A 24,292-nucleotide genomic window follows, 5' to 3' on the forward strand; every position below is an offset into this window, starting at 1 on the left:
ATTTTGAACAATCATGTGGAATATTTTAAAGAAAAAAGTAAACTTTAAAAATATAAAGTTTTTGGTCCATTCTAAGAAATGTGTTAAACAAAAGAAAAAAATTTTTGGGGATGGATTTAGCATGTATGGAATTATTTTCTACTTAACATCAGTGTTAAATGAAAGAAAAAAATAACTAACTTTCATTAGAATGTTGCTTTTGGTGAACTGTGCCCATTATACCGCAATGTTGCTAGATTGGGCAGTTTCCCACCTAATTGGGTGGTTTTGATTCTGAATTTGCGGTAAATTCACTAGTATTAAAATAAATGTGTCCTCTAATCTGTGCTAAGATGTAATTCTATCTTTATGAATTAAATGTGTAAATAATTTCTCTACATTGTAGACTTTTTTATTACATTTTCTTAGTGTTTAGATCTGACTTAAAGCCACCTGTTTTTATTGTTTTATTTTTAACAAGTTGCAAACAAGGTTGGGTGTTTTTGTGAATATGCTAACATGCCTAACATGTATCAGTTACTAATAAAATTGGGAGTAATTGTAAATGTGGTAGCGCAGCTAAATTGTAGCTTGACAAGACCTGGCTGGGGGAACCTCAGCAAGTGTCCCCTGGGTCTTGGCTTCCTGGGCCCTGAGCCTCTCTCCACGCAGGGAGAGGGATCCCTGAGTTATCTGTCAAGACCATGAGCCAGAGATCACATCATATCTGAGCCTTGGGGTGTTCGTGTCCCTGTGGTGTGAATTTTGGTCCTTTGGTCCTACACACACACACACACACGCACACATGTATGTATATATATATTACAACAAGAAGAACATAAAAACTCACTCGAGCACAGGTGTTAGCTCTTCTTTGCACAAATAGTTTGTGTGACTGAATAAAATGTTTAATATGTGTCAGTCTGAATGCATAAGTATGCGTGTGTGAAAGTTAGTTGTATTATGTCCATGTTTATTTGTTTGTATGTGAACATTATTGAAGCCAACAGGTATGTTTGTAACATTTGACTGTATGTGTGGACATGCCCCGCCCCTGACAGTAATGGTTATAAACTTCCACCAACTTGTTGCTATATGCCGCTTCATAATCCTCCCCCCCACCACCTTCTATAATCACCCTCCTATCCCCCTTCCCTCTTCTTCCCTCCTTTCCTTTTCCGTCTGGTCCAACCAAAAATGTGTTCAAATATAATTAATATGAATAAAGTTTTGTCTAAATTACAAAAGGGGTTTATTCAAATATACATCTGGTTTGTCAGAAGATTCATAACTCCTGTAAAGTTAAATATGTCCAACACAAGAGGCCTTCAGCCATTATCTGTTTGCTCAGCTGTTGGACAGGACAAGGAAAATAATAATAATATATGCATATAAAAACAAATAAACAAAAAAACAAACGAAGAAAGTGTAGCTTGGGGTTTGGGTTAAAGAAACAATATCTGCATGGTTCTGGATGACAAACGCATGGCTTATCACTAGAGGGTTTCATGGTATATGTTCTAATTGTGGCCAGTCCCTAATTGACATTTGTCTCCAATAAACGTTGAGTCTAAAAGGTGCTTATTACTTCAGACGCCGGTCTTTAAATAGTGGCTGGGCTCCTTTAACCCTTGTGCTATCCTATGGGGTCAAGATGACCATTGATGTGTTATCCCTACCATGACAAAGGTGGATAAAGGTGGAGAGGATTTCATGTAATCCATGGAACCCAGTGAAGATCACAAATCATTGAAGAAAAAAGGTTCAGCCCACTGTCTTCTTGTGGGGTCTAGATGACCTCACTCCCAATGTCAAAGTGCCTAGGATAGCACAAGGGTTAAGACACCCACGCCCCTGTGCACAGATGCCGGGTGTCTGTGGTATTTGCATTGTGAGGCAGTGTAGCCTTGGTCAAGAAACAGTTCCGCATTTGAACTTCTTGTGGTGGCATACACCAAAGAATATACTGATGAAGAATCTGCACAAAATTTTGGACTGGTTTCTAAACCAGTCCGAGAATGATGCAAGCCGATGGGTAATATTAAGAATTTGGCTGCAGAAAAAGGAGTAACACACAAACGATTCCCTGGTGGAGGTCCAACAAAGAAAGTGAGCGACGGTTTTAAAATGGATTACTGAGCAAAGACAGAAAGATGTGCCTGCCTACAGGAAACCGATTCACATAAAAGCGAAGTGGATTTTTGAGATTGATGACGCTTCAAAGAGAAAAGAAACCTTCAAAGCCAGCACTTATCATAACATACAATAATATTCTTATAATTTCAAAAAATCCTGAAATGTTTGTCTGATTGATGTAGTGGTCTGCATTTTCTTAACCTGATTTCAGTGCATTTATTACTTCACTCTCAATTAAAAGGTGAAGTTATGAATATTGGACGATTAATTACTGCTTATTAATTATCAATCAACTACTTGGGTGTTTTATTTTTCATTTATTCATGTAACCCGGTTCCGGGTTATACAGCAGGACGCGTGGCGTGCCTCTCTGCGAATACAACTATCTTCAAATTACTTAAAAAGTTGATTTTTCTCCAAAAAAGAGAGCTGACCATGCCCCCGAAGAAACCCCAGGAATATGAAGAACTCAAAAAGTCTCTTGACATTATTCAAGAAACGCTGAAAAGTTTTATGGATCAAGTGTCGGCTAAGCTAACATCACTCTGGGATATGATGGAAGAGTTCCGAAGATTTCGGGCTCAAAACGAGCAGCGAGAAAACCGGGTCGAGATTCTGGAGAAAAGACTGGACGATGTGGAACAGCAAGTAAGGATGAATAATGTCATTCTCACTGGAGTACCAATCAAGCCTCGAGCGAAGCTGAATGCAGCTGGAGCTAGCACTGCTAATGCTAGCGCTAGCGTAGCTAGCAGTTCTAATACGGAGATTGGTGCAGCGACGCTGGAACAGCAAATACATTCATTTCTCACATCTAAAGGGATTTCCCTGGATCTCAATACCATCGAGACCTCCCACCTGCTCCCAAGGAGAAAGGAGACGGATAAACCAGCGATCCTCATCAGGTTTGTGAATCTCAAACACAAGCTAGCTCTGATGAATCAACGCAAAAATCTCAGAGGATCTGCTGTTTATCTGAACGACCATCTGACCAGAAGGAATGCTGAAATCTCAAAACATGCACGGCTTCTCAGGAAGCGTAAGCAGATTGAGAACACTTGGGTTAAAGGCTGCAGGATTTACGTCAAACCACTCGGTCCAGAGGACCGGGCCAAGGTTCTGGTCGTGAACACCATGAAGGACTTTGAGAAGTGCTTGATTACGGTTGTCTGAAACAACGTGGAGTAATAAATCAAAGAGCCAAATAATTTCAAGAAATATGACACCTGGAATCATCACTTTCTCTGTATGTCTGACGTAACCTGAATAACAGCAGGGTTCTGACCTGCAGACAACTTGACCTCAACTTTCACCGCAGCTGATATCAGCTGAAGAAGGATATGGACCTGAATCTAATGTCTGCAGACATAACATGGAAGAAAACTATTAACTGTTTAAACCAAGAAAATCGGCTGTTATCAGTAAAAGAAGAAATGCCAACCTTGGACAATTCGACAGTTTATGGACCCTTTTTATTTTTCCCCTACAGCATTACTTTATTATATAAAAAAATAAAATAAAAATAAAAAAAAATATATATAAAAAGAGTAAAACAAATGATTAATCACTTTTGAAAATTGTTAAATTGATTGACTTTTGATGATATTACTTCACTAGCTCCTAAAATTGATAAATTGATTCAAAAATCTTTCCTAATGTAGCATAACTTTGCACATGTTTTTAACTTTTGATACTTGATGAAATTTTGCTATGAAAATTCCTGAAACAGTGTTGTGTCTATTTTACTGATATAGTATTATGTTTTAAAGCATATGAATGACTTTTAAAAGCAACATAATTTGCATATATTTCAGATGCTGCATTTGCCATGTTGATTTCTAAAATAGTTATTTTTGGCGTAGTACTTAAGTAATTCATCTTTGGCATCTGCTTTATTGATACCTTATGATTGTTAATTCTGTCTGATAAAACCTAGGAACCGGATATTGATAAACCATGTAATAAAATGGTTATAGTATAACGGGGTGGGATTATATAAGTTCGCTTCCTTCCACTCCCTTTCAAGCAATATTTATTAATTATGTCTAATTATCCTAAGTTTGATTAGTTACTGTATGAATGTATAACTGATGATTATATTGTTTTTGTGTATTATTTCTATTTTGATTGCTTGAAATAAACCATTTCAAATCAAAATCAAATCAAATCAAAAAATGTATTTATTATTATTTTTGTGGGGTCTGGCAGTTTTTAGATGACTTTTGGACTGGAAAACCATGACTCTATCTGGCAATGTTGCTGGAGAGGCCTTTAAACTCACTGGGTCAGGCCAGCTATCAATAATCAATGAGTGTGCCAACGTAAAGGTAAACAATGGCTGTAATTAGGGGAGGTCTGCACTGTGGACAGGGAGATTAATGAAAGGGCAGTCATTTCCACTGGTGCCTTGAGACAAGAGGTCTTTCACTGTGACGAAGGTGCTGCCAAACTGTGAGTGTGTAGTTTTTCGCCCATCTGTGATTCAGTTTAACTGCAGTGAAACAAAACGAATTAAAGGAAAGAAATTATTTTTTGTTTTTAATTTCATATCAAGGAACTAATAAAATGTAGGGGCCATGGTTTGGACAAATAGAAAAAGAAATACAACCCAAAGCACATTTCTTCACCAAGCTTTTTGATTTGACCCTTCAACGTGTTTTCTTTCTTTTGAAAACTGGGAGCTCCTACTATTCCACAGTAGAGTGAATGCATCATAAAGAGAAATTGAGTAGGGATACAGACGAGAAATCTTTTTTTTTTACTTTACGCTTGACCTCAGTGGTGTACAGAGTCCTTCAAATCTGTACAACTGAAAGAATTGCGTATTTATGAGACAATTCAATGATATATTGTAAAGATTTATTTGAGCTATCCAGCTCAGACTTTGGGAATTTTTTGATTTACTTAAAATTCTTTCTCCTTTAGCAGCACCTTTAGTGCACATCTTGAAAGGAATTTAAAACTTCTGGTTAGGTATTGACCTTTTCATTTCCAAAAGCACTATATATATTTATTTTTTAAAAAGTCTACCATTAAGGTTTTGAGATGTTCTTGAGTTTAGCTTCAATTACTTTTACAGGTTTAAAATCCGGTGAACTCTACAGTATGTAACAGGATGGCTTTTTTTCAAAAAAGTTCCTTTTGGAAATGACTTTAGAATGGGTTTAAAAAATGAGTATTAGTGTTGAAATGAAGCCACACACTATGTCTAAATAGAAATAACTTTTTAACGGTTCCATGCTCCCTTTTTTACTCTACATGTGTAGAGAAGCACATTTACTTGGGTATCCTGATAGTCATTTGTCTTCTCAAAATTCAGAGGTTTTATTGTATCTTTTGAAACAAAAAGAACAAGGCTAAACAAAACACCCTTTCTTTCCCGAAAGCCCTATGGAAACTTTATTTTTTCAGAAGATGTAATAAAACAGATGTAATAAACAGAGGCCCCCCCTCTTTCGGTTTTATCTGCACCTTAGACATGTAGGGTCCTTGGTAGGGGGGGTGCTTGGACATCACTGCAAGCAAGCAGCAGATGTCCTCCTGGCACCCTACCCGCCAATTTTAACCGCACCTTAGACATTTAGGGCCCCTTGGTGTGGAGGGTGAGGGGACATCACTGTGAGTAATCAGGAGATGTCCCCTTAGTGCCCTACTCGCCAATTTTAACTGCACCCCCCTTAGTACACACACCCCTCCCCCTTCAATATATACATTCAAACATAAACACACACACATGCACACAAACACCCTCTCAAACACCCATACACGCACACACATTTTACAAGGAAGGTGGGACCTGGGTCCATCTGTCCCCTACCCCTTCCCTGGTGGGGGGTGCGGGCCCCTTGGCGATGGCGGCCGTGTCCCTTGGGTGCCGGCTCCCTGGGCCCGGCGGTGCTCTCTCCGCACGGTGGGGGGGTTCATATTACACCTGAGCCGGGGGTGTTCGTGTCCCTGGGGGGTGGGTCCTGGTCCTTGCCCCTGGGCGCTGGGCCCCGCCAAACTTCCAACATGGCCGAGCCTGGTCGGGCCATATTTATAACATCCCTTGTGGGCCGCCCTTTTTTCCCCGGGGTTCCCCCCTCCTGGGCGGGGGCGGCGGGCCCCTGCCTTGCTCCTACCTGGACCAACCGTGGGCCGGGTGGGTGGCTGCCTGGAGTGCGGAGCGGGTCTCACTTGGGGGGTCCTGGCTCGTACCTGGGGTCGGGGCGGGGGGATGCCCGGAACTCCTGGGTGGTGGTGGGGTGCTCGTCTGGGGCTGTGGGCGTCCCTCTCCGGTGGGGCCCTGCGTTGGGCTCTTCCGGCGCGGCGGGGGGCTGCTTTCCTGGCTGGGCTGGGGCGGCGCTCTCTTTCCCTCTGCGCCTCCCTGCTCTCTGGCTCTGGGGGCCTCGCGGCGGTCCGGCTGGCCCTGGCCTGGGTGGCGGTCTTGGTCGCCCGGGGGGCGGTTGTTCCCTGCCTGTTCCCGTGTGGCGTTGGGGGAATTCCGGCTGCCGCTGCTGCTGCGGCGGGGGTATGGGTGTGGGGGTGGCTGGGCGCTCCTCCTCCTTCTTTTCACATTCCACCATCCATTTTAGAAGAACATAAACACTCACCTGAGCACAGGTGTTAGCTCACCTTTGCACTAATAGTTTGCATGATTGAATGAATGAAAGATTTCACACTAGTTGGTTTAAAGGCATAGGTATGCGTTCGTGAACACTATCTGTTTTGTGTGCATGTTGACATGTGGACATTTTTGCGGCTAGCAGGTGTGTTGATAATATTTGAGTGTGTGTGAACAGGCCCCGCCCTTTTTGTACTACATTTGAACCGTACCGTAACGATAAACAACCAGTAAACCTGTCTGCTCTATGCTGCTTCCCCTCCTATTATCACCCTCCTACCCCCCCCTCTCTCTAACGTCCCTCTCTCTTCTTCCCCTCTTTCCTTTTCCGTCCGGTCCAACACCAAAGATTTTCAAACATGATTGAAATTAATAAATTTTGGCCTCAATTACAAAAGGGGTTTATTCAGACATACCTTTGGTTTGTCTGAAGATGAATAACCCCTCTTGTTAAAATAAAATATGTCCAACACAAGAGGCCCTCAGCTCTCATCTGTTTGCCTAGCTGTTGGACAGGACAAGTTAAAAAAGAGAAAAAAAAAAAAAAAAAAAAAAAAAAAGAAGATGTAATAAAACATAAAAAATACATCACCAACCTGATCCTCTGGGTGAGGAATGTATGTATGGTCAGTGTAATAAATAAATAATAAATAAATAAATAATGCAAAATGTAAAAAACAAAACAAAAACGGTATGAGTTTCATTATCACTACATTTTTGGGTTAGATGACGCTTAATCAAATTCTATTGACTAAAGCTTTGTGTTTTTCTTTTTTCAAGAAAATGTAGGTTTGCTTTCAACAAAATGGCATCTCTTTTTAAAGGTAGTCCCACCTTGCCTTAACCCAATCCACTGGAAGAAACTCAGAGGTGAGTTTTTGCCAACGCAGCTGGAGTCAATCTATCTTTTACTCAGCAAGGAGATTGATTTTAATTGCTAATTAAGGAATCTTAAAGCTAAAAAATTTTTTAAACTTCTTATTTCAGTAAATATACTGACTAACCTTTTAGGGGAAAAAGTATTATATTTTCACCATCTGAAAATAATTTTATTAATCAAATCCTACTTTTAACTATCTTAAAATATGTTTGACATTTTTGGTAATTTTTCTGAGTTTGGGTTACTAAAGACATAATTAACTAAAATAAATAGAGTTTTAAATTGTAAAAATAGCTGCAAAAACTTTATTTTCTTAGCTTGTAGCTGTCCTGAAGTGTATCCTGGTCTTGCCCTGTGCTGCTATCCTTTATTTTGTCAAACATACTGACCTTCAAAACAGAGATTAGAGTCTTTATCCATGAGATCCCTGCTGAGTTTACAATTTAGCCATGCTAATCCCATCACACTCTGCCAAATCACTGGAAAGTGTTCGTGTCTATCTCTGTGCATGTGCTGAGAAAGGAATGGGCACTGATTTCCATCAGACATCACATGTTAACTTCTGAGAATATCAAAATAACAGAACTAAGTTCACTTAGTTTGTTACTTTTTAAAACCGTTACCAGTGTATCTCTTCTTACACAATGTGTTCAAAATGTATGTTTATGGCTTGTAAAATTGTAGTAAAATTTTCATACTAAATACTAGAAATAGCTCACACTTTAGATTAGCAGGCTGCAAAACATTCAATAAACTATTAAAAAATACACCGTTTATAAATCGCTACATGGAATTTCGGAAAAGGAGTTTATTAACAAATTAACAAACAAATATCGGTAACGCTTTCTTTTACAGTACAGTACTTACAGTGTACTAAAGTGGTACTTATTGTGTAACTACTGGGTACTTTCAGGGTACTTACATGGTACTTTTTTGTGTCTACTCTGTACTTACATGGTACTTACTGTGTATTTATGTGGTACTATTTGGTTCCTACCTATGTGGTACATACTGGGTATTTATAATATTCTTACTGGGTATTTACATGTTGTGCAAAGGTGTCTTTTATGGTACTTACCACATGTGTGAACAAGGTAAGTACAAAAAAAGAACCTTGAATTTAAGTCTGCACTTGTATGTTTCATAGTATTTACCATAAATTTACCACAGAAACTACCCCTTAAGTACAATGAAAGTGGACTGTAAAAGAAAGTCAGCCCTATTTCCACTCAACTACATGGTAATTTCAGTACTAAATACTGGGTATGTTCACGTATTACCTTCCCGTACAGTGTACATACACACTTGGTTTTCTGACCTCACCAAACGAGACAATGCTAACTTGTTAGTAAGGGTAAAGTAACTGCATTGTAAAAACATAGTCTGCCCTGATTACTTCTTGTAACAAGAGGCAAATTAAAGAGAAACAAGACAGCAGTGAAAACAACAATCTTTAATATGATACACTTCTGCAGCATACAAAATGTCATCACAATGAAATTTGTTTTAATTTCTCAACAAAACACTAAAAAGGAGCATTCTAAAAAACACATTATTGGCCTGAGGGTCATGCTTTTTGTCCGTCAAAATTCTTTCAGCAGAGTTTGGTAACGGTGCAGGACTTCTTCAGGGTTTGTAACTGCAAGAAAAATCACAATACAAGCTCAAATGAACATAAATAGCATACAGACTTTTATAAAGTACAAAGTATATTTTACTTATTAATCATTTCTGTAATGAGTTTGATAAATCTCTGTGAATTCTTTATTGCTTTGACTGTAATGCATGAAACTAATCAATTATCCTCATTTATAAACATGATAATAAATTATTCAAAACTTAACTTTTTTTTTAAATATTGTTCTAAACATGAATTTGTTTTAATATATAATGTCAGGAAAATATGTAAAACAACAAGGCTAAATATTTACTTTTAATACTAAAAACACCCCTAGTGTGTGTTTTTGTGAAGTAGGTCGGGGCGAGCAAAATTGAAAATTCCCAGCGAACTTGAATGCAGCATAACTACCCCAAGGTGAACGTGCATTAATCCGGAGCGCCTCGAGGCGCGCAACAGTTTGAATTTCTCTTCATTTGGCAGGTAAGCCAGTGTTTTTGTTTTTTTAAATATTGGATAAATTACCGTATATGTAAATATTTAAACTGATCAAACTTTATAAAGAAGCTAACCTCGTGATTTCAAGCCGCTCTCTCTGTGTTTGAAACGTGACGTAAGAGCATGTCTGCTACCTTACTGCAATAATTTCAGTTATTTCAAAACTTTTCAAATTTTGTAATGAAAATCTAAAAACATTGTTTTTACTTACCAAGAGAGTGGCCGCTGTAAAACAAGCACGTAGGCTAAATAATAAAGTCTGTGGTTCTGTGCTCGTTTGAACGCACGTCTTTCTGGGAAAATCAAAGAAAGGCGTTTATTTATAATAATGATGACGTACTTCCGTTTTTTTACCGCTTTAGATCAGCTATGGTGAAGAAGACATCCCAGACCAGGGGTCGGAACCTTTTTTGCTGAGAGAGCCATAGACGCCACATATTTTTAAATGTAATTTCGAAAGAGCCATACAATAATGTAGTGTCCCTTTCCCACACTGAGGCACGGAGACTTAACCTCTTTTAGGGTTCTTTATTCTGGTTACTGCAGACCACAACAAACGCCGTATAATTAATTCAGCAACTCCTGAATCTCTCCCGCCGAGACGAGAGCGCTTCTCCCAACTTTATATTCACCTGCTCCCGCTCCAGCCCTCCCATTTCCCTTATTCGGCTCATAGCTGAACCCCATTGGTCCAAATTACCTAACAACAGGCTGAGCGACAGAACTGACAGCCAATCAGATCTCTGCTTGATGCGTTCAATGAACTCCAGAACTTTTAACGCGACCCAACCACCCAGTCCAAGTCAGTCCGCTGCAATATGTTTAAAACTAAATATACAAGTGAATGTGTGCATTTGATGAAATTTCAACATTTATAAAGTACAATAAGTCTGTAAATTCTTTTTAATAACATTGATATGCTGTTGCTAATAAATGATGAGTATTTATCGTGGTGGTTTTGCTGATTGTCTAGTCTGGTTGACACGTGGTGAGTTTCTGCTTCACGCAGGAGTTGAGACTTTAAACGTGATCGTAGGTCTGACTGTTCTTTAGATGTGAGAAAGACTGCTCACATGCAGACGCGGAGCCAAACACACACTCACACGCCGCAGTGAGTGACGGGCAGCGGGTTTTACGTTTTTACAATCCCTGCGCAATTCACCTGCTGCCTGTCCCCAGAACCCCCACCCCCACCCTCTGCTTTCTTTCTCACACATCCCATCCCCGCAACTGCGCGCTCTTTCTCAGAGATGGGAGCGCGCAGTTTTAGGCACGGCAATTCACAGGTTTCCGGCTGGTACAAACTCTGTGAAATAATTGATAAAAAAGTAAAAAAAAGTAAAGTGATAGTGCTGGCGCAGATCTTTTTCTCCAAGCACCGCTACTACTGCGCGCCTCTGGCATCGCATCGCACCCGAGAAGGACTGGTCCAATGAAAACAAAAAGTATAATTAAAGATTTGTCTGCGAGCCACATGTGACCATCAAAAGAGCCATATATGGCTCGCGAGCCATAGGTTCCCGACCCCTGGACTACAAGATAGTTGTAAGACATCTACAATGGCTAATAAATGTCTTTTTAAATGTCTCATTAATGCTTTACAAAAGTTAATAAATATCCTTATAAGCAGCTTATTTACCCTTGTAAGGTATAAGTAAAACATCTGCAGGCATAAAGATCATAAAAATCATAAAACATCACAGAATGCACCATCCACATAAGTGCTATTGAGAAATAATCAAAGTGACTGCATTAGGGATAAAGGATTTTTTATAGATGTTTGTCCTGGCCTACAGTGTTTTATATCGCCTGTCTGATGGCAGCAAAGAAAAAGAGTAATGGAAAGAATGAGTGGTGTCCTCTGTGATGAACGTGGCTGCCCTCATCACTGATTGCCTGTACATGTCACTGAGAGGGGACTGTGGTGTTTGAGAGATTTTGGAGGCCTGATTGATTATTTTAGAGAGAATATTTTAAGGGTGAGAAAGTTGAACCAGTAAGCAAAATTGAGTGTGAGAATGGATTCTACCATGTACACCATGGAAAAGATGTCCTTATTAATATTAAATAATTGTAATTTCTTCAGCCTTTTTTAAACTCCAATAACACAACCTGAGTCTAGTTTGATGTACACTATTTTTCGGAAAAAAATAATATTGAACTCAATGCACAATTGTACTTCACAGGCTTGAAATTCATGAAGCACAAATCTGGCTGTAAATATATCATGGTTACCCTCTGGCCCCTTTTCACATATTTTACAATTATATTATACTGACTACTGATGATAGTCTGAAAACAATATTTTTTTTTATAAATTAATGATGATTCGTGTTATGTATTGATCAGCTTTTTTATTTCCTAGTTTTGCTTTAACATGTTTACAAATTTTTGTTGTTTTACTTTGATGTTATTTTTCAGAAAGTAACATCAAAATAAAATGCCACACTTTCCCCTTTTCCAAGTTTATGTAACCCTTGTGCTATCCTAGGCACTTTAACATTTGGGTCATCTAGACCAGTGTTTTTCAACCTTCTTTGAGCCACGGCACACTTTAACCTTGACAAAAATCCCGCGGCACACCAGCATCCCAAAAAAAAAAAAAGCAGAAACTCATAGTCTGTTTTGATCTACGTCCCCCCCCCCGCCCCCCCGGCAATCTGACGTGCATTTTTGTGATAATTGTGGCAGAAAAAGCAGGAGGTTGCAGATGTTTTTTCTGAAAGATGCAATAAAAGTTAAGTTACATACAAACTGTATGTTCGTTGTGTTTTCAATCCGTGTAACAAGGACGACTCATTGTACGCTGAGGCGCTGTCCCTTTAAGCCAATGCATCATGGGAGATGTAGTGTGAATACTGCGAAAAACGGCAGAAAGACCAGCGTCTCTGAGCTTCATGGTTTTGTTCACTTGTTCCACGGTCTGATACCGGATTCTGTGGAAAGCTACACCGCTAAAGACGAGCTTTAGCTGGTGTTTTTGTTGGAAATGAGTGAGTTATGAGCTAAATTGGAACAAGGAAGTGAAGACTTTTAACACTTCTGATTGGTCAGACTGATGACATGTGATTAAGCCTTCAAGAATGATTGGTGGAGTCGTGGAGACAGTAAAAGCTGCGGGACTTTTCAGAAAACAGTTATAGCTGCAGGTAAATCGCGGTGCCGTCATTCTTATCAAAATGTCTTTAATAGAATCAATTAAACACAAAGAAAAAAGTATTTTATGATCTTTCATATTCCTAACTACTCAGTGTTTTATCAGGACCTGTTTGGATGAACAAAGAGCTGATTTCCTGGAGATGGTTAATGTTTTTAGATCAGTTAATGAGGGCAATTTTCCACGGCACACTTGACCATCTCCCAAGGCACACTAGTTGAAAAACACTGATCTAGACCCACTAGACAGTGTTCTGAACCTTTTTTCTTCAATCATTTGTGATCTTCACTGGTGTCCATGGATTACATGAAATCTTTCCACCTTTATCCACCTTTGTCATGGTAGGGAGAACACGTCAATGTAAGGGGGGGGGGGTCATCTAAGATAGCACAAGGGTTAAATACATCAAAATCAATGTTCTTCTAAAGGGAGGGCTTTAACTTAAAACATAGAACTGTCTGTGGTTGAACTTGTTAAAATCAGGAACCCTGGCTATTAGTTAGGTTTGGACAAAACAACTTTGTCAAAGTTCAAATCTACCACAGTCTTCACTATTTGCTTTCCAAAGCTCTATTTTCAGTGGTAAACTGTAACTGCTAAATTCCTTTTATTCACAAATCTGGAAGTTTTTTTGTTCTCTGAACCTTTAGGATGTGTAAGTATTCTCTTAGGGGGGAAGAAGGGGAGAAGAAGGTATGATGAAAAACAGGTTGTGCTCTTCACCTGGGAAGACCATAAAGTCCGTCCATTTTTGTGCCATTTTCCAAGCTCCCATCTGCCTTAGAGACAGCCAACCTCCTGGTCCAGCATGTGTTCTGGTTACATGGTCTGCCCCAGGACATTGTGTCAGACCGTGGCCCCCAGTTCACCTTCAAGGTGTGGTACGCCTTCTGCCAGGCCATTGGGGCCACCGCTAGCCTGTCCTCTGGAAACCACCCTCAAACCAATGGCCAGACGGTGCAGGCTAACCATGACCTGGAGGCGGCTTTGTGCTGTGTTGCTGCTAGTCATCCTGCATCATGGCCAACTCATCTTCCCTGGATGTCAACTCATCTTCGCCTTCTGGATGTCCGGCAACAGGGTCGCGGCCTGTAGTGTCTCGTTGACTGTGAGGGTTATGGCCCGGAGGAGCGTTCCTGGGTTCCCCCTCTCCTTTATCCTGTCCCCTGCTCTCTTTGATGACTTTTATGCCCGTCATCCTGAACAGGCCTGATCGGCCGCCGGGGGGCGTCCCTTGAGGGGGTGGGGGGCACTGTTATGATCAGTGTGAGCAGGGGGGCGTGGCTGACCTTTTCCCTGATGCCGTCACTGTCTTTAAAAGCCTGAGCCTGTCACTGCTCCCTGCCGAATTATTACTATTCAGTGGCACTTGTCCTGTTTCTCGGTCTAGCTCTGTGAATTCAGCATACTGTGATTTAATTTTTGTTTCTGAGGAATAAATTGTCAACCTGTGCTCGGCTTCAGTCTCTGCTTTGGGATCCTTCCACTCAAACTAACATATTTAAACTTTTTAGGGCCAGCGGGTACTTCTTATTTGAAATGCAAAGGGGGAGAGGTTGCTCAGTCCAGCTCTCATTTACTGTCAATGGTCTAAGCTGGCATGTGGCTCAAAACTGAACAGCTGGATAGCTCAGATATTGATCGCCTATTTTGTTACACTTGGGGTTGTAAGGGGCTGTAAACTATTGCTGCTCTAGAGAACTTATGCCTTTAAAAACGACAAAGGTTGATGCACCGACAAAGGCGGTGATGCTGTAGTATCGCGAGACCCAGCGAGACGAGTGTGGTGAGTAGACTTGGCGGCGCGTAAGCATTTGAACAAACATTTTCGATCTTGTTTCATTTTTCCGCCATATTAAAATATTTCCTGCTAAACTAACATAACCTGTTAAGAGTATTAAGCTTCTGTCAGCCTGGAGGACCTGGAGAATTTCATTGACGAGTGTTTTAATACCTGCAACATGGTGAAGCCCAGAACCGCCACCACCACCCCCTCCGCCAAGCGTGAACAGCCTGAGTACTCTCCCGGGGCTGTGTCCTCTCCAGGCAGCGGAATGAGCGATATCCTGGATTCGATTGATAAAAAGCTCTCCAGCTTTGACTGCCGCCTCAATTTGCTGGAGATCCTCCATAGAGAATTTCAAGGTCTTCGGGAGTCTCTGGAATTCAGCCAGCAGCAGGTGCGGGAGCTCGCAGCGGAGAACCAGGGGCCTCATTTATAAAGGTTGCGTACGCACAAAAAAAGGCGTACGCCACTCTCTACGCAATAGTTGAGATTTATAAGAAGCAAACTTGACGGGAAAATGTGCGGTCCTTCACGCAAGCTCTGACCCAGGCGTAAGCACAAAAACGGGTGAAATGAGAAACGGCGACGCCGTCGGCAGATGGAAGAAACACGTGAAAGTGAAAATGACAATACTGCCTCTCAGAAATAACATGAAGACTTCACAAAGCAAGTCTTACAATTAACAGCCTACACCAACACCCGTTTGATCGATCAGCAGTGAAACAAACAAACAAAAAAATCAAACGAAAATTACAAAAGAAATTCAAATGAACACATATTTGCAAAAAGAAAAGTGAAATATTTTCTGCAATATTGGCATTGGCGTTGTGCAATTCATCCTCATAAATAATATATTTAACAGAACGAAATAATGTACAAAACTGACATTCCCGTCAATGTGTCCGTCTGGCGGAGCAGATATAGGTGCAATTAGACAGACAGATGGATAGATAGAGAGAGATGCATTAATTGTCCACTAGGGAAAGTTGTTTTCATAGTAAAACATTTCTTCATAAGCTACAGAATTATGGTATTCATGCATATGCCTTTAGTTTGTTTTATTTTTGATGAAACAATGTATGGCGTATGTCTCGACCATTCAGAAAGCAACAAGAAATTACATTTGCGCTGAACAATTTCCCATTTCCACATCGATTATTACCGACATCTGCAGCTTGTCAGATGTAATTAAATGGAGGGAAATAAAATGCCCCATCACAATGCGTAATGACGCACAATGGCTGATCTTGCGCTCTTAGAAGATGTGGCAAATGGAAGAATTCGGAGTGAACGCATCTTTAGACAGCAAGGAAACTTGTTGGCAAACGAGGACGAGTGGCTTATGAGCCGGTTCCGACTTCCTCTGCGGGCTTTTGGGGGTGTGTCACCCGGTGCATCTGGCGCGTCGGTGTCCCCCTGCGCCTCAGTCACCACTCCACTTAAAAGGGATTCCCCAATTATTGCCGCCAGTCTCTCATCAGGAGGGGTCAGCTCCGGTGTCCCCCCCCCCCCCCCACACACACACACACCCGTGGCAGACACGGGTGTGTGTGTGTGTGTGGGGGGGGGGGGGGGGGGGCTCAGCGCTAGACGTTTTTTTGCCTTGACTTGTGAGGCTGCAGCATTTACAGCGTCTGCCGCCGTCTGCCACTCACGTGCCTTTTTGGCATTAGTAAGGCCACACTGTGCCCTCCAAACAACATTATTCTCCTCTTTTCCACCTCGCCAACGATAACTTCTACTTCACATTGAGTGAAGTTACGTTTTTTTGATTTTCTCTCCGTGTTTGGCATGGTTTCGCAATCAATGAATATTCATTTGTGGGCGTTTCACGGACTATTTATGGGCAACTATAGGCGTGTCATGAGGCCGCAAAAGCTGCGCTGCATTTAGAATTGGTTGTGATTTATTAAGAGAAAGATGAGTAGGATGTGCGTGCGCACGGTTTTATAACTCCGAATATTTCTGTGCGTACGCACATCCTATGTTTCATCAGTACGCCACTTCTGACGCAAATCCTACGCAAAGTTTTATAAATGAGGCCCGAGGCACTCAGAGAGACTGTCAAGATCGTGAACAGTGACACCACTCGTCTCTCCGAGGAGAACCGATCCATCAAGGAAACCCTCCTGGATCTTCAGTCGAGGAGCATGAGGGACAATCTAGTGGTCGCGGGGGTTCCAGAGGAGGCAGGAGAAGACCCCGAGGCCACCGTGAGATCCTTTTTAGAGGTCCACCTGAAGCTCCCCAAGGAGGAGGTGCAGAAGATCTCTTTCCACAGGGTTCACCGCCTCGGAGGAAGAAGGTCCGACCACCAGCGCCCGCGTCCTATTGTGGCTAAATTCGAACATTTCAAACAGAAGGAGTTGGTGAAGGTCCGCGGACGGGAACTCAAAGGCACGCATTACAGCGTTAATGACCAGTTCCCGGCAGAAATCCTCCGTAGAAGAAAGATCCTGTTCCCGCTGAGGAGGAAGCATCTTGCTGCTGGTTCGAGAGCGATTGTGGCCGTTGACAAACTTTACGTGGATGGCCGGCTGTTCCGGGACCCGGAGATCACCCCCTGGCTGTGCTGAAGGCTTTCAGATCCGCGCTGAGAACATCTGCGCTGCCCAGAAGAAACCCGCTAAACTTACTTCAATGAATGGAAAACCGGATCATCAATAATCCACACCTCGATCTCAGGAAAACAGTCTTTTTTTTTCTTCGTCACCTCAGTCCCACTGATGTTTCTATTGTTGTTTTGTTGTTGTTTTCGTTTTCCCTTCAATTTTTTTTTTTTTTCCTTTACTCTCCTCCCCCCCTCTCCCCCCTCATCATATGTAAATCACCTGGAAGCAACTCATCCTCGGTAAATATTTATTTATGCACGGAACGGGCGCGCGCACACAAGCGCACACAGGGGCGTGCACATGCGATCCCGCACACACACGCCGACATACTGCAATCACCTCACACAGGCTCTCATAGGACGCATGCGACACGCAGCTCACATAGCCAGAAAACGTTCACGCGCACAGCGCTTCTCAAAACGGGCACGCGCACACGGACTGGTACACAAGCACTACTTAGCTTTACACCTTTTCAGTCAGAGCAGTTATGAACAGTCTTAACATCGTTAGCTGGAATGTGCGTGGACTTGGCTCTGAGCCAAAGAGATTGAAAGTGTTAAAGCACCTGGATGGTCTAAAAGCAGATATAGCTCTACTGCAGGAGACCCATTTATCGAATTCTTTGAATCACCTTATGTGCTGCTTACAATTTCCAGTTATATACTCTGCCAGTTACAACTCCAAACAACGAGGAGTTGCTGTTTTAATTAATAAAAATCTTAATTTTACTCATAAGGATACAGTTACTGACCCAGAAGGCAGATTTGTAATCATTAATATATCCATTCAGAATAAGGACTTTTGTATAGCGAGTGTTTATTCTTTCACAGATTCTTCACCTCACTCTCAGTTCACTCTGACTCCACAATCATTATAGGAGGAGACTTCAACCTTGTTTTGGACCCTGAACTTGACAGACTCAGCACAGCAGCAAATCAGCGTACATGGCGGTCTGCAAGTATTCTAAAGCAGTACATGAATGATTTGGGTCACTGCGACGCGTGGCGCTCATGTCACCCAAGCACTAAAGGGTTCACCTTTTTTTCTCCAGTCCACCATTCACACTCCCGTTTGGACTATTTATTAATCAGTAACTCTCTTTTAAAAAATATTCAAAGCTCCAATATCCATCCAATTATTATCAGTGATCATGCACCAGTCTCTGTAAACATTTCTAGGGAAAAATCCACACCCTCTGGTACAACTTGGAGGTTTAATACGTCTCTGTTAAAGGACCAGGAATTTCTTGAATTCTTTAAAAAGAGTGGGCAACCTTCTTAGACTTCAACAATACTCCAGACATCCCACCGTGCGTTCTTTGGGAAACAGCAAAGGCAGTCATGAGAGGGAAAATCATTTCTTATTCAACGCACAAAAAACGCAAAGAGGAAGCAGATTTATTAGAATTAGAAAATAAAATCAAAACCCTGGAGACTGCTTATGCTGCTTCAGCACAGGAGCGCATTCTGGGAGATCTGAAAAATTTAAAGCTGCAGTTAAATGACATCATTAATAAACGAACACAATTTCAAATACAAAGGCTACTGTCATGGTGGCCTGACAGTCTCTCTCCCCCTCCCCGCTGATTCTGCCTTGGATCAAGACCAGCTGTTTCCACTTACCTCTTCATTACTGCTGCCTTCTTAAGGAGCTCATGGATCTTCAGCCGACGCCAGATCGTTGTTCCTCCAACGGTGCTTAGTCTGGCTTCGCTCCTGGACCCGCTCTGCAAGACTCCTCCAGCCAGCCGTCGCTCCTCACCCTGGGAAAAACGCCACCACTCACGTTCTGCCAAATTAAACCTCCTAAACTTACCTCTTAGTCTGAGTCTTCTTCCGGGTTTCAGCGTTTGGGTCACTCTGTTTTCATGCCTCATCATGACAGAACGATCTGGCCAGACTCCTGACCCAGTTGACCCGGAGGGGCTCCACCACGCCGTGTCCTTACAAGGAGATCTACTTAAACAGCAAGCGGAGGCCATCACTCTCATGTCCTCGGCACAGTGGGATCTTTTCCGTCGCCTCGACAGCATCACGCAAATACTCAGTGCTACTCCCAGCCAACATGCTAATCCCGCTAACACTGCTCATGTTCCTGTTTCCGGCAACTACCTCACTTCCTCTTCCGCCGAGATCCCGGAAAATGTCCGTCTCCAGCCGGAACCTTTTTTCGGTGACGTTGAAACCTGCGGAGGGTTCCTGCTTCAATGCCAATTAATTTTCCAACAGGCCCCCAGGTATTATCAAGCCGATCACAGTCGCATATCTTTGATTGTAAATTCTCTCCGCAGCAGGGCTCTCCAGTGGGCTCAGGCGTTTCTGGCCGCCCATCCTATCACACAGCTTCCATACGATCGCTTCATTGGAGAATTCAGATTGGTGTTCGACCAGCCCAGAAAGCATGAAGAAGCCACCCGGCGGTTACTGAGTCTCAAACAAGGTAACCGCCCGGTAAGTGATCATCTAGTCGACTTCCGCATCTTAGCAGTCGAAGCTGGTTGGCCGGATCTCGCTCTAAAAGGCATTTTCTATCAGTCATTGAATGATCGGATAAAAGACCACCTATGTTCTCAGCCTGAAGCTGACACCTTTGAAGACCTGGTCACTGCTGCCCTGAGGTCCGACGCCCGTTTACGTGAACGCCACATCGAACGAAGGCGTAAGGTTCTGTCGCCCCCGGCTAATCTCGTTACCCCTGTTATGTCTGATCCACTTCCCAACCATGAAACATCTCCCAACCAACATAACAAACCCATGCAAATCGGTCATGCTAAGCTTCCTTCTGTTGAAAGACAGAGACGACGGGAGGAAGGTTTATGCTTTTATTGTGGCCAGCCGGGCCATCAAGTCTCGAAATGCGAATCTCGTTCTAACTCTCGAAAACCCCCGTTAGAAGTCAGGCCACAGGAGGAAAATGCTGAACTCACCTCATGTGCTAAGTTTTTGTTTGTTCCGGTCAAAATTAGTAATCAAAACAAAGTTATTGAGCTCCAAGCCCTTGTAGATTCCGGAGCTGAACATAGTTTAATCGACCAACGCCTCGTTCAGGATCTCTCGCTGCCGTTGGTTTCTCTTTCCACCCCTATTAATGCTGCTGGTTTGGGAGGAAAACAACTCACGCGCATAACAAAGCGCACCAAGCCTGTTCTATTTTTGACCTACGGTAATCACCGTGAATACCACCAGTTTTTTGTCACCCAGTGTCCACAAACACCTATCATCTTTGGTTTTTCTTGGCTCCAAGCTCATAATCCTCTCATTGACTGGAGCGCGCCTCGCGTCGTTAACTGGAGCACGTATTGCATGGCTAACTGTTTACACTCCGCAATGCCTGCTACCAAGTTGCCTGATCCTGCTCTCGTTAAAGATATTGACCTCACTAATGTGCCTGCCTGTTACCATGATCTTCGCTCCGTTTTTTCTAAATCTAAAGCTAGTGCCCTGCCACCTCATCGCCCATACGACTGCTCCATTGAACTGTTAAATGGAGCCCCACTTCCCAAGGGGAAGCTCTATAATCTCTCTGGACCCGAAAAGAGCGCCATGGAAAATTACATACAAGAAGCCCTCTCTTTGGGTCATATCCGTCCTTCGTCTTCTCCAGTAGGCGCCGGGTTTTTCTTCGTGGAGAAGAAGGATAAGTCTCTTAGACCATGCATTGATTTCCGTGAGCTCAACCATATTACTGTCAAAGACAAATATTCTCTTCCACTACTCGATTCCGTTTTTGACTCGGTTCAACAGGCTAAAATCTTTTCAAAACTCGACCTGCGCAACGCCTATCACTTAGTGCGTATGCGTGACGGGGACGAGTGGAAAACTGCGTTTAACACCCCGCTAGGGCATTATGAATACCTAGTGATGCCGTTTGGTCTAACCAACGCCCCTGCTATATTTCAACGTTTAGTAAACGACGTCTTGAGAGATTTCCTCAATCGATTCGTTTTTGTTTACTTAGACGACATTTTAGTCTACTCCACTGATCCCCCACAGCATGAGCATCATGTCCGCCTTGTCCTCGAGAGGCTCCTCGAAAACCAGCTCTATGTCAAAGCCGAGAAATGTGAATTTCATGTTACCTCCATCCCATTTCTGGGCTACATCATAGAGGCTGGCAATATCCGCCCTGATCCAGCTAAAATTGAGGCAGTAACCCAGTGGGAAGTTCCCCCTACCCGGAAGAAGCTTCAGCAATTCCTAGGATTCGCCAACTTCTACCGCCGGTTTATCCGAAATTACAGCAGCATTGCTGCCCCACTCACCCAACTCACCTCCATTAACAGAGTCTAGTCCTGGAACCCGGAAGCTGATGCTGCATTTAAAAAAACTCAAGTCACTCTTTGTATCTGCTCCCATTCTCATTCAACCTGACATAACTAAACAGTTTATAGTGGAAGTAGACGCCTCTGACTCCGGTGTGGGAGCCGTTTTGTCACAGCGCGAAGAAAAAACAGGAAAACTCAAACCATGCGCCTATTTTTCCCGGAAGTTAAGTCCAGCAGAAAGAAACTACGATGTTGGGAACCGTGAGCTCTTGGCCATCAAGCTAGCTCTAGAAGAATGGCGTCACTGGCTGGAGGGAGCGGAACAACCTTTTCTCGTATTAACCGACCATAAGAACCTTGCCTATCTCCGTAGCGCTAAACGACTCAATTCCCGTCAGGCCCGCTGGTGTTTGTTTTTCGATCGCTTCCAGTTCACCATCACTTATCGTCCCGGCAGTCGTAACATCAAACCGGATGCTCTGTCTCGAAAATACAACACCTCTGACTCTAACTCTGACTCTCCAATCCTTCCCCCTTCATGTTTTATCGGCAACCTCACCTGGGAAGTCGAAAGCAAGGTTCTGCAAGCCCAAAGCAACACTCCTGAAGGCGTCACATGTCCCCCTGGCACCCTGTTTGTCCCGGATTCATTAAGATCTGAAGTGCTCACGTGGGGACACACTTCCCGCATCGCCTGCCATGGAGGGGTCTATCGTACCACCAGACTACTCAAACGACGTTTTTTTTGGCCCACCATGGAGCGCGATGTCAGGGAGTATATTGCGGCCTGTACCACTTGTGCTCGCTCTAAAACGTCCAATAGGCCACCCTCTGGACAACTATTGCCACTACCCACGCCCAGCCGTCCATGGTCCCACATTGCGGTTGACTTTGTCACCGGACTCCCACCTTCGCAAGGCCATACAGTTATCCTGACAGTTATAGATCGCTTTTCCAAATCTGCTCAGTTTATTCCTTTGCCTCAGCTCCCTTCTGCCTCGGAAACAGCTGACGTCCTCGTCGATCAGGTCTTCCGCCATCATGGAATCCCCTGTGACATTGTGTCGGACAGGGGTCCACAATTCACGTCACAGGTTTGGAGGGCTTTCTGTTCCGCCCTAGGTGCCACCGCCAGCCTTACGTCAGGTTACCACCCCCAGTCCAACGGCCAGGCAGAACGGGCGAACCAAGAACTGGAGGCGGCTCTCAGGTGTCTGGCGGCCCAGAATCAAGAGGACTGGTCTAAGTTCCTGGTGTGGGTGGAATATGCCCACAACAGCCATCCCTCCACGGCTACTGGCATATCTCCCTTTGAGGCCTCCTTGGGTTACTCACCCCCTTTGTTTCCTTCCCAGGAATTGGATCTGGCAGTGCCCTCGGTCCAGCTCCACCTCCAACGGTGTCGTGACATCTGGCTGCAGACCAGGGCGGCTCTCCTTCGCACTAAGGAGAGCAACTGCCAGATAGCCAACCGCCACAGGGGGGCGAGTCCCAATTACCAGCCTGGCCAGAAGGTTTGGTTGTCTGCCCATAATATCCCCATTCAGGCATCGTCACGCAAGTTGGCCCCCAAGTTCATCGGACCCTACACCATAGAACGGGTCATCAATCCCACTTGTGTCAGGCTCCGCCTCCCGGCCGCCCTCAAGATTCATCCTACATTCCACGTCTCCCAGGTCAAGCTAGTTACCGAGAGCTCGCTGTGCCCGCCGTCCACTTCCCCGCCGCCCGCCCGTACCATCGACGGCGCCCCCGCTTTTACGGTCAGCAAGATTCTGGATGTCCGGCGCCGTGGTCGTGGTGTGCAGTTCCTAGTGGATTGGGAGGGGTATGGTCCAGAGGAACGTTCTTGGATCTCCCGTGCCCTGATTCTGGACCATACCCTGATCGACGACTTTTACCGTGACAACCCTGATCGTCGTCTTGGACCGCCGGGTGGCGGTCGTTGAGGGGGGGGTACTGTCATGGTGGCCTGACAGTCTCTCTCCCCCTCCCCCGCTGATTCTGCCTTGGATCAAGACCAGCTGTTTCCACTTACCTCTTCATTACTGCTGCCTTCTTAAGGAGCTCATGGATCTTCAGCCGACGCCAGATCGTTGTTCCTCCAACGGTGCTTAGTCTGGCCAAGTCACGCTCCTGTATGTTGTCATGCTCCATGTCACTAATTATTCCTCTCGCTCTGCCTCAGGAAAATCCTGCTCTGGAACTCACCTGGTCGCGATCCTCTGGTCTCTCGTGCTTCGCTCCTGGACCCGCTCTGCAAGACTCCTCCAGCCAGCCGTCGCTCCTCACCCTGGGAAAAACGCCACCACTCACGTTCTGCCAAATTAAACCTCCTAAACTTACCTCTTAGTCTGAGTCTTCTTCCGGGTTTCAGCGTTTGGGTCACTCTGTTTTCATGCCTCATCATGACAGCTACGACTTGAAAGATTTGAAAACTCTAATAAATCTGGCAAATTTCTGGCTAATCAGCTTAAAATTAATAGAGAAAAATCATCAATCACCTCTATTATGGACCAAACAGGAAATGTCACTCATGACCCGGTCAAAATTAATAACGCATTTGAAAAATTTTATAAAAACCTGTACACACCGCAGATCAATCCGTCAGAGCAAAGTATTGACTCATTTCTTAATAATGTAAACCTACCCAGGCTAAATGAAGATCAAATCACAAACTTAGATTCTCCGCCCTCGCTGTCTGAACTTCATGAAGCTCTGTTACTTATGCCCAATGGTAAAGCACCAGGGCCTGACGG

General features: G+C 43.6%; 1 long non-coding RNA gene across 1 annotated transcript; it reads left to right on the top strand.

The window, feature by feature from the left end:
- Window positions 1-23,536: 23,536 nt before the first annotated feature.
- On the top strand, window positions 23,537-23,878 carry LOC111948348. Its single transcript, XR_002874321.1, has 2 exons — window positions 23,537-23,643; window positions 23,722-23,878. It is a non-coding gene; the product is annotated as an uncharacterized LOC111948348 (long non-coding RNA).
- Window positions 23,879-24,292: the final 414 nt, after the last annotated feature.

This window comes from Oryzias latipes, chromosome 12 (assembly GCF_002234675.1).
Source record: "Oryzias latipes chromosome 12, ASM223467v1".
Lineage (NCBI taxonomy): Eukaryota > Metazoa > Chordata > Actinopteri > Beloniformes > Adrianichthyidae > Oryzias > Oryzias latipes.